The sequence below is a fragment of the Cherax quadricarinatus genome, chromosome 44 (genome assembly GCF_038502225.1).
Source record: "Cherax quadricarinatus isolate ZL_2023a chromosome 44, ASM3850222v1, whole genome shotgun sequence".
Classification (NCBI taxonomy): Eukaryota; Metazoa; Arthropoda; class Malacostraca; order Decapoda; family Parastacidae; genus Cherax; species Cherax quadricarinatus.
Window position 1 is genome coordinate 16004560 of NC_091335.1, and position 10846 is coordinate 16015405.

Below are 10846 nucleotides of genomic sequence, written 5' to 3' on the forward strand. Positions count from 1 at the left end.
ATATTTTTTTTACTTTGTTTAATGCTATTAATTGCTCAAACTTAATACATATTACAAGTCAGATATTACTCATAAATCAATATTATATCATAGTGACTATCTGTCCATTTAACTTTGTTTACCATTACGTACTTAGTTTAGTCCCTTGTATATTTTCTCCTTTATTTTAGCTTTAAATAACTACCTTAGTTCATATATTCACAGTTGTTAAAGTAATCAAGGTGATATTCTCAGGTGCTAAAGTATAATACATTCATTATTTTAATATTATATTCTCTAGCTCCCTTGTTTGATTACCACTTTATTTGTTCACCACTACTTATTTTAGTCCCTTTTATATTGTCTCCTTTATTTTAGCTTTGAAGAACTATCTTAGTTCATATATTTACATTTGTTAAAATAATTCAGGTGCTATTTTTTAGCTTTAGAATATTTACTTTGTCTTATACTAAAGTCTAATTATAGATCCAAAATAAATCTTATGATTACAAGCATTGATCTTAATATTAACCTCCTATTCAATGACTTAAATGAATCAAACAGTAATTGTAATTACTACAGAGCAGAGCAAACAAAGGCACTTGTCAGAGCCAACAACAACATAACTGTCTTTAACTACAATGTCAGATCTTTAAGCAAACATTATGATGACCTCAAAGCATTACTAAATTCCCTGCATGCCAGTGTGTCCATCATTATTCTCACCGAAACCTGGCTAAAGCCAGATACTACAGACATCTATGCCATCCCTAGTTACACAGCCATACACAACTGTAGGCCAGATCAACAAGGAGGTGGCACAGCTATATACTACTCAGACCAACTAGAATGTGTCACTAATACTTGCACAAGGGATGAACATGGGGAATATCTAATAGCTAAATTCAAATCCAAACACCTACAAAAACCTCTCACAGTGATAAACATCTACAGAGTACCACAGTCAAACATTAGCCATTTTAGTGAAAACCTAGGAAGTATGATAACTGATGCACGCATGAACAAAGATCACTTACTACTCTCAGGTGACTTCAATATAAATCTTCTGCAAGACCAAGACCCACATGTTACTGAATTCGCAAACACTATGAGTAACTGCTTGTTGCTACCAACAGTAACAAAACCTACAAGAATTACAGAGACTAGTGTTTCCCTATTAGACAACATCTGGACCAACACCATATCTCCTTTAAAATCAGGCATAATCACAGATAATACCACAGACCACTACCCTACCTTTCTTATAACCAATCTAGGTAAATTACCCCAAGACACTACTAAAGTAACCTTCAGACTTCATAATGAGGCAGCCATTAATAACTTCACAACAGCAATGACAAACATCAGCTGGCAAACTGAGCTAGAAACCTATACAGATACTGACGAATGTATTAATAATTTTCTAAAAAAGACCCAATACCTCTATAACAAGCACTGCCTTAAAAAAAAAAAACAGATCACAGCTAAGAGACTGAACAGTCCCTTGCTAACACCTAGCATCCTCAAATCCATAAATATAAAGCACCTATACAAAAAACAGTACAGAATGGGTCACATAACCAGAGACCAAACAAAACGTTACTCATCACTCCTAACCGGCCTGATAAGAAGGGCAAAAAACTTGTATTATGAGAACAGATTATCCAACCTAAAAGGTGGTATAAAAAAGACCTGAAAAACCCTATCTGAAATTCTAGGAACAAAAAAGATATCAGGAAACAGAACAATCACACTAACAAAACCAGATGAACCCAACTCCCACCAACTGGAAACATGCAAACAGACTCAATGTTTTCTTCTCCACCATAGGAAAAAAAACCTTGCCGATAAAATCCCAGCTCAAATACTTGCAATGAATACCTCACTGGCAACTACCGAACACACTGTTCTGCTCGATTAACCCAACAGAAGTCTCCTTATTATCAACACACTAAAAAAACAAGACAGGAGATTTAAACCTTACCACGCATATACAGCTTTGCAAGTGCTGTCTTAATCATTGCAGCACTCTTTAACAAATCCATCAGATCCTCTACCTTCCCCACAGTTCTCAAAATAGCGAGGTCACCCCAATACATAAAGGAATCAAACAGACTTGAATAACTATAGGCCAGTATCCAACTTACCGTGTCAGGGCCGAGACTGTTCAGCCTCTGCACACATAAGAGAGTTACCAACAGACCTAGCAGTCTTCCGCTGGCACTGGACAAGCACCTAAAGTCAGTTCCGGATCAGCCGGGCTGTGGCTCGTATGTTGGTTTGCGTGCAGCCAGCAGCAACAGCCTGGTTGATCGAACTCTGATCACCAGGAGGCCTGGTCTCCAGACCGGGCGCGAAACGTTGACCCGGAACTCTCTCAGAGTAAACTCCGGGTAAACACCTATAAAATCACTTTGAAAAATTAAATTCATAGCCGAATCTATTCCTCCTCATCTCCCACAACATACTCAGCCCTGTCAGTTTGGGTTCGGGACTAATAAAAATATGAATGATGCTACTATACATGCTAGAACTAATATACTGCACTCAAAGGAAAAGAAGTCCCATTGGGGATCTTCATTCTTAATTCGCAAGCTTTTGATACAGTTGACCATGATTTGCTGCACATAAAATTGTCTCACTATGGTATGAAGGCACTCCCTCAACTACCTAAAGTTGTACCTTAGCACTGACCAATATGTGGCACAAATGGAGCAAACTCTTCCACACAGCCAATTACAGTTAGTGTCCCAAAGGGAAATGTCGTAGCCCTCTTCTCTTTCTCATTTACATAAATGACCTACCAAATGCGTCATAACTACTCAAACCACACTATTTGCAGATGACACTACATACATCTTCTCTCACCAAGCCCAGTCATGCTAGCCAATACTGTAAATGCCGAATTACAGAAAATATCTACCTGGATGATGATTAACAAACTTACTCTCAATATTGGCAAAACCTACTTCATACAGTTTGGAAACAGAACTACACTTATTACTTTTATAGTAAGGTTCTCACTACATGTTCTAGTGTGGGGTAGCTTTTTACTTAATGGCCTTATTTGTCTAGGGGTAATACTTACATCATGGCTGATCATCTTGAGTGTCTCTGATACCCTTTCACCAGCCCTCTTCACAGGTTATGTAAACCACTACTATAAAAATATAACTGTATTCTCAATAGATATGTACAGAATATACAATTACAGCCTCACATTTTCAAAACAACGATCTACACACTGCATAGCTGTTCTCCCACATGGTGTATTCCAACAACTTTTGTCCTCTCTTCTTGACATAACTCTGGGCTAACCAGTGTTTTGACACACTTTAGTCACCCTGGGTATGGTAGCCACAACTTAAATTATAAAAACTCACCCCTGGAGCACACATAATGCCCCAAAAGATAGAAGAAGGACCCAGAGATCCTGCCAGGTTGAAGGTCAGCCACAGAGAGAGAGAGTCAGTGAGAGGGAGAGAGAGAGAGAGCCTGGCTAAGCTCCTCCCACCAAAACAAAAGACTGCTGCCAAGCACAATTCTCCAGTTACCACAATTCTACCACACCTTAATTTTACTTTTACAAAAAGAAATACAACTTTATAAACTACTTATTTAAATTGTGTGTTTATGTGTCTATAGTATAACCTATTATATTGAGAAAAATAGGCTTGACCCAGCTGCCTCTCAGTCATAAGGTTGATCAGTCCTTCTGACATTTAGAGCAAAGTCCCCATCAATTCAATATAATTAGGTATTCCAGAGTAACTGTTACTTATAAATACATGTTGGGTCCTATAGCCCCATAACACTACCACCGTAAAGCGGAAATCGCCGTGAAGTGGAACATCCTTTTTTTCCACTTATTTATTATAAATGCATACAAATACTAGATAACAAGTTTACACTAACATATATTAAGTTAGCAATAGAACTAGGCATCAAAAAACAATAAAAAAGTACAATACACACATAGTGCACTCACTACTTACCTTAAAATATTTATAGTCTTAATCTAGAGTGAGACAAGTAGTATTTATTGTAAGAAATCAAGTGTGTTATGTATGGTAGTCAGCCGGGCTACCATACCAGGCCACCCCACCTACACATAATATTCTATTACATTTAAGCATCCCAGAGCAATAAAATGCATATACAGTTTATTCATTACTTACCTTAAAATATTTGTAGTCTTAATCTAGGGTGAGATGAGTAGTATTTATTGTAAAAAATCAAGTGTGGTATGTATGGTAGTCAGCCAGGCTACCATACCAGGCCAACCCACCCACACATATATTCTATGATATTTAAGCATCCCAGAGCGATAAAATGTATATACAGTTCACTCATTACTTACCTTAAAATATTTGTAGTCTTAATGTAGGGTCAGGAGTAAGTAAATGAGATAAAACGAATAAATGAGAGAGAGAGAAAGAATGAGTGCCTGAGAGAGGACAGGCGCAGAGTTATGTAAACAAACCAGGCGAAGGTAAGTTTTGTAAACGAAGTGTACATGTCTGGTTTGTGTACAAGTTACATTGTGTACAGGTTGTCTCTACATTGATACGGTAGAATAAATAAAGAAGAACACTCCCATTCTCATGTAACATCATTTTGAGAAGAAATGACGCTCTGAGTGAAGGCAATGGAAATAAGTCACTCTGTCTGACTTTTTTGGGTTATCCTAGGTTCTCTATACATATGCTGTTATGTGTGATAATCTATGTAACTGTATTTCTGTATACCTGAATAAACTTACATATATACGAAAAGAATAATTTTCTACAGTTACCCCCAGTAACACATTTCCTCTTATGTTAGATTAGAGAAAATGTTATTCTTGGCATCACTTGTACAAGTTATCTGGCTACCACATCTCATATTTATGTTTATTTATTCTATTGTGGGGTGTATTTACCATCTTTATATGTAATGTATCATGTTCATTATATAGTTTTGAAAAAATATCATAGCTGGATTAATGAAAATGTGTATATTAACGTAATACACGACATTTAATGAGACTCGGTGATTATTATTATTATTATTATTTCTAATACGGCATCACTTGTGCAAGTCGTCTGCTACCACATCTCATATTTATGTTTATTTATTCTACTGTGGGGTGTATTTATCATATTTATATGTTATGCATCATGTTTATTATATAATTTTGAAAAAATATCATAGATGGATTAATGAAAATGTGTATATTAACGTAATATACGACATTTAAATGAGACTCGGTGATTATTATCATCATTACTAATATGACGTCTGGAGACATAAGACACACTTACCGATTTTAATGTGTACCTGCACGCCAGCACAGTATATAAGTTTATTTAGTACAGGTATACATAAGTATAATTATCTGAGTATATATAAAGTATGAAATAACTTTTAAAAACACTTAAAATTTTGGAGTTTCCAGACATAATGGAGAGACATAGTGCTTACGGATCTCACAGAGAATGTAAACAAACTGGGTGGGGTGCGGTGACCGTATTAGAAAGTTAGGTGGGGGGAGCCGTATAGCGAGTTTTGGTCATAATTTGAAGTGACCGTATTAGCAGAACGCCGTAAAGCGGGCTTCTACTGTATACAACATCTTTGCATATTTTTGTTGTAAACAACTATTGTAAACAAAATAATAATGAAAATATTAGTGTGTTTATTGTGTTGAATACAACAGTACCATATGGTACAATGAACCATATGGTATCATTGTACTGTATGGTACAATGTACCATATGGTACCATTACACCATATGGTACCATTACACCATATGGTACCATTGTATCATATGGTACCACTGTACCAAATGGTGTATCATATGGTACCACTGTATCATGTGCCATTGTACCATATGGTACCATTGTATCATATGGTGCCATTGTACCATATGGTACAATTGCACCCTATGGCACCATTGTACCATATGGTACAATATGGTACCGTTGTAATCAACACAATAACCGCACTAATATTTTCATCATTTTGTTTACAATAAACTTGTAAACAAGTTTTGTAAGCAATATAATAATAAACAAATTAGTGCAGTTATTGTGTTGAATACAATGAGTGTACACTTATACAATATACATTATACTGCTCTCACAGGCCACAAATGTTATTAGAAAAAGAAAAAAAATAGAAAAGAAAAGAAAAAAGCATTAAAAAAAGTAAAATAAAAAAATGGGATTTTGTGGAAGTTACTGATGTTGCCGCCACCCGGTCATTTTGGGTCAACTTCCCGCCGCTGTATCTCGGTAAGTACTGATGAGAAAAAAATTTTTTTGTCTTATTACCTTCACAAAAATATACCCTTTAATTCTGTAAGAAAAAATATTTTTTTTTTTTTCAGATTTTGGCCTTGGACCCTGAAGGGGTTAAGAAAAACAATGTCATCAAGAATAAATTGTGTCTTATGGAAAGTGAATAATAAGGCATGGGTCACAAGGCAAATTTTCAAAGAGTGGGTCCATGAAGTGTTTGGCCCCAGTGTAAAAAAATACCTCCTGGAAAATAATTTGCCACTCAAGTGCCTCCTGGTACTGGACAATGCTCCTGCTCATCCTGCAAACTTGGAAGACTAGGGACTTCAGTTTTATAACAGTTAACTTCTTGCCTCCTAACACCACTCCTTTCCTCCAGCCCATGGACCAGCAGGTCATTTCTAACTTCAAAAAACTCTACACCAAAGCAAAGTTTGAAAGGTGCTTTGAAGTGCCCTCAGACACTCAGTTGACCCTAAGAGAGTTCTGGAGGAAGCACTTCAGTATCCTCCACTGCATAAGCCTTATAGGTAAGGCTTGGGAGAGAGTGACTTCGAGGATTTTGAACTCTGCTTGGAGACAACTGTGGCCACACTGTGTCGTCCAGAGGGATGTTGAAGGGTTTGAGGCTGACCCTGACCCTGCCGACCCTCTGCCTGTTGTGGAAGGTACTGTGGCATTGGGTAAGTCCATGGGGCTGGAGGTAAGTGGAGAGGATGTGGAAGAGTTGGTGGAAGACCACAGGGAAGAGCTAACCACTGACGAACTGCAAGAGCTTCAACTGGAACAGCATCAGACCACAGCTCAGGAACTTGCTGCAGAGGAGGAAGAGGGAGTGAAGGAGGTGCCTTCTTCATTGATTAAGGACATGTGTGCAAAGTGGAATGAGTTGCAAACTTTTGTTGAAAACTATCACCCTGACCAAGCTGAAACAAGCCATATCTGTAACATGTTCAGTGACAAAACCTTGTCCCACTTCAGGGAAATCTTAAAGAGATGCCAGAAACAGACCTCTCTTGACAGTTATTTTGTGAGACAGGGTTCCAGTGACTCTCAAACTGGTCCTAGTGGCCTTAAAAGACAAATATGAGCATGGTGAATATATCATAGCCAAATTTAAATCAAAAGACCTGCAAAAACCCCTCAGTTATAAACATCTACAGAGTACCACAGTCAAACATTTACCACTTTAGTGAAAAATTAGGAAACATAACTGATGCACACATGAACAACGACCAGCTGCTGCTAACAGGAGATTTCAACATAAATCTACTACATGACCAGGACCCACAAGTAACCAAATTCACAAACACTATGAGCAATTGCCTGTTGCTACCAACAATATCTAAACCTACAAGAATCTCTGAGACTAGTATCTCTTTAATAGACCACATCTGGACTAACACCATATCCCCTTTAAAATCAGGCATAATCACAGACAACACCACAGACCACTACCCAACCTTTCTCATAGCCAATCTAGGTAAACTGCCCCAAGACATTACTAAAGTTACCTTCAGACTACATAACGAGACAGCTGTTAACAACTTTATAGCAGCTATGAATAACATCGACTAGCATGAGCTCGAAACATATACAGATATGAATGAATGTATAAATAATTTTCTAAAAAAAGCCCATTACCTCTATAACAAACATTGCCCTAAAAAACTAAACAGATCACAGCAAAGAGACTGAACAGTCCCTGGCTAACACCCAGCATCCTTAAATCCATTAACACAAAGTACCAATATGAAAAACAGTACAGAATGGGTCAAATAACTAGAGACCAGTCTAAATGTTACTCGTCAGCTCTTACCAGCCTGATAAGAAGATCTAAAAAATTGTATTATGAAAATAGACTACATAACATCAAAGGTGATATGAAAAAGACCTGGAAAAGTCTATCTGAAATTCTTGGAACTAAAAAGTTATCCAAAAACAAAACAATCAATATAACAAAATCAGACAAACCCCTACTCCCACCAACTGAAATAGCAGAGTCAATGTTTTCTTCTCCACCATAGGAAAGAACCTAGCAAGCAAAATCCCAAACTCAAACACCCGTCCATCAGGCTACCTCACGAGCACCTACCCAAACACACTATTCCTAGCTCCAACCAACCCAACAGAAGTCTCACTCATCATCAACACCCTTAAAAACAAGGCAGGAGACACAAACAACTTGCCAACTTTTATGTACAAAAAAGCCTCTCAAGTATTGTCACCAATTATTGCAACACTCTTTAACAAATCCATTGAATCATCTACCTTCCCAGCAATCCTCAAAATAGCGAGGGTCACTCTGATCCACAAAGGAGGTGACCAAACTGACTTGAATAACTATAGACCAATCTCTAACTTACGACTGCTTTCTAAAATCTCTGAAAAATTAATTCACTATCTCGTCTTACACAACATACTAAACCCCTGTCAGTTTGGATTCAGGGATAATAAAAACACAAATGATGCTATCATACACGTGCTAGAACTAATATATACTGCTCTCGAAAAGAAAGAAGTCCCACTGGGAATTTTCATTGATTTACGTAAAGCTTTTGATACAGTCGACCATGAACTGTTGTACTCTAAATTAACACACTATGGTATAAGAGGCCACTTCTTCAACCACCTAATGTCATACCTTAGTAACAGAAGCCAATATGTGAACACAAATGGTGCAAACTCTTTCACTGAACCAATTACAGTAGGAGTCTCACAGGGAATTGTCCTTGGACCACTCCTCTTTCTCATCTACATCAATGACCTACCAAATGCATCACAGCTACTCAAACCCATATTATTTGCAGATGACACTACATATGTCTTCTCCCACGCAAACCCAGTCATACTCACCAACACAGTCAATGCTGAATTGCAGAAAATATCTGCCTCGATGATGACTAATAAACTTACCCTGAATACTGATAAAACCTATTTCATTCAGTTTGGAAACAGAGCTGCAAATGTTCCACTTAACATGACGCTAAACAGATCACCCATCACAAGACTCTCAGAGGGAAAATTCCTAGGAATCCACCTTGACAGCAGCCTGAAGTTCCAGACACATATACAGTAGGGCCCCAAACGAAAATCGGCCCAGGGAACTCCATTTTCCATTTATAAATGCATATAAATGAAAAAAAGTTTACACAAAATTATATTGTTGAAAAGAACTGGCATTAAAAACACAAAAAAAAATCAGTCACAGAAAATTCTTACTTATCTTAAAGTTTTTTTAATCTTAATGGGGGAGAGGTGGAGTTTTATTTGTAGGAAGTCGGTGCAGTAGCCCAAGTGTGGTCCCTGGTTCCTCCCTTTAAATATCGATTTTTAAACCCCTTAAAACGGTCCAAACAAATGGGCGTTCAAATTCGGGGGCCAATAGTAGATCTATTTTTTAAAATATTTTCAAATGTAAAAAAAAAAAATGTAGATAAAAGTTTTTTTTACGTTTTCAAATGTAAAAAAAAAAAAGACCTTTTTTTACATACTTTCAGATTTGAAAAACGTTTTATCGTTTAATTCAAAATTAAAACATCCAGGAAATATTTTTTTAAAATCATTGGTGCGGTATTGTAGCCTGCCGGGGTCACCTCGCTACCTACACTGCGCAAACCATAATTAACATCGGCATGCCTTGTTCCTGTTTTAAACACAACAACTACTAGATGCCATTAAAAAAGGGAAGAATGAATAATTCATCCAAAATTTAAAAAAACCGGGTGAGGGGGGGCTGGGCCCAAGCCCAAATTTATACCGTTTTTTTGATGGCTGAACGGAAAACATTTGTCCTCCCCAGCTCCACATGCTCCCGTATTATTATCAGAACCACAAAAAAATGCAAAAATGCCCGACAACAAGTTTAAACAACTTTATTTTAAAAAAAATGGGCAGTAAAAAAACCAAAAAAGGGAAAAACCACACGTACACTTAATTACCAAAATATTATATTAATTTTGGGGGGGAGTGGCAGGGTGTTTATTGAATAAAATCAGAATGGCACACCATCATCCTCTAACCGGCATTGCAAAAACCCCTTTTATTACAGCTAACCTTGACGCCATCCAAGGGAACTAATTAAAGAAAAAATAACGAGAGAAAAAGATACAGAGTTGAGACAATGTAAAAACACAAAATGAACAGGTGTGGGGAAAACACTTGGGCGGCGAAAAAAAGTGTATTAATATGTGCTACTTTTTAGTTATTCCCCCCATTTGTAGTTTTAAAACATTTACCTCAATATTTTTTTTTTTTAATAATAATAACCTCCAAAAATTTTACACTGTGTACAAGTTGTAAAACATTCAGAATAAACAAACAGCAAAAAATTATTTTCAGAGTGAATGAAGATAATAATATTAATTAATAATATTTGTTTATTTATTTATTTATTTTTTTATTAACAAATTTTTGAACATACAGATGTACAAAAAAATAAAATAAGAGCAGCAGCAAACCCTTATATTTATAATTATGGGGTCTTAAAAAACGTTAACTAAGCAATGATGAAATCATGATAAAAAATTAATGTAAACAGATTATATAAAGCATAATGGTTTACAAAGACAGGCATGGTTTCTTT

General features: G+C 36.6%; 1 protein-coding gene across 1 annotated transcript in view; it reads left to right on the forward strand.

Annotated features, from left to right (window-relative positions):
• LOC128697360 (hemocytin) overlaps positions 1-10846 on the forward strand; it is a 444623-nt gene that overhangs the window by 343813 nt on the left and 89964 nt on the right. The gene's annotated exons all lie outside the window — the stretch shown is intronic.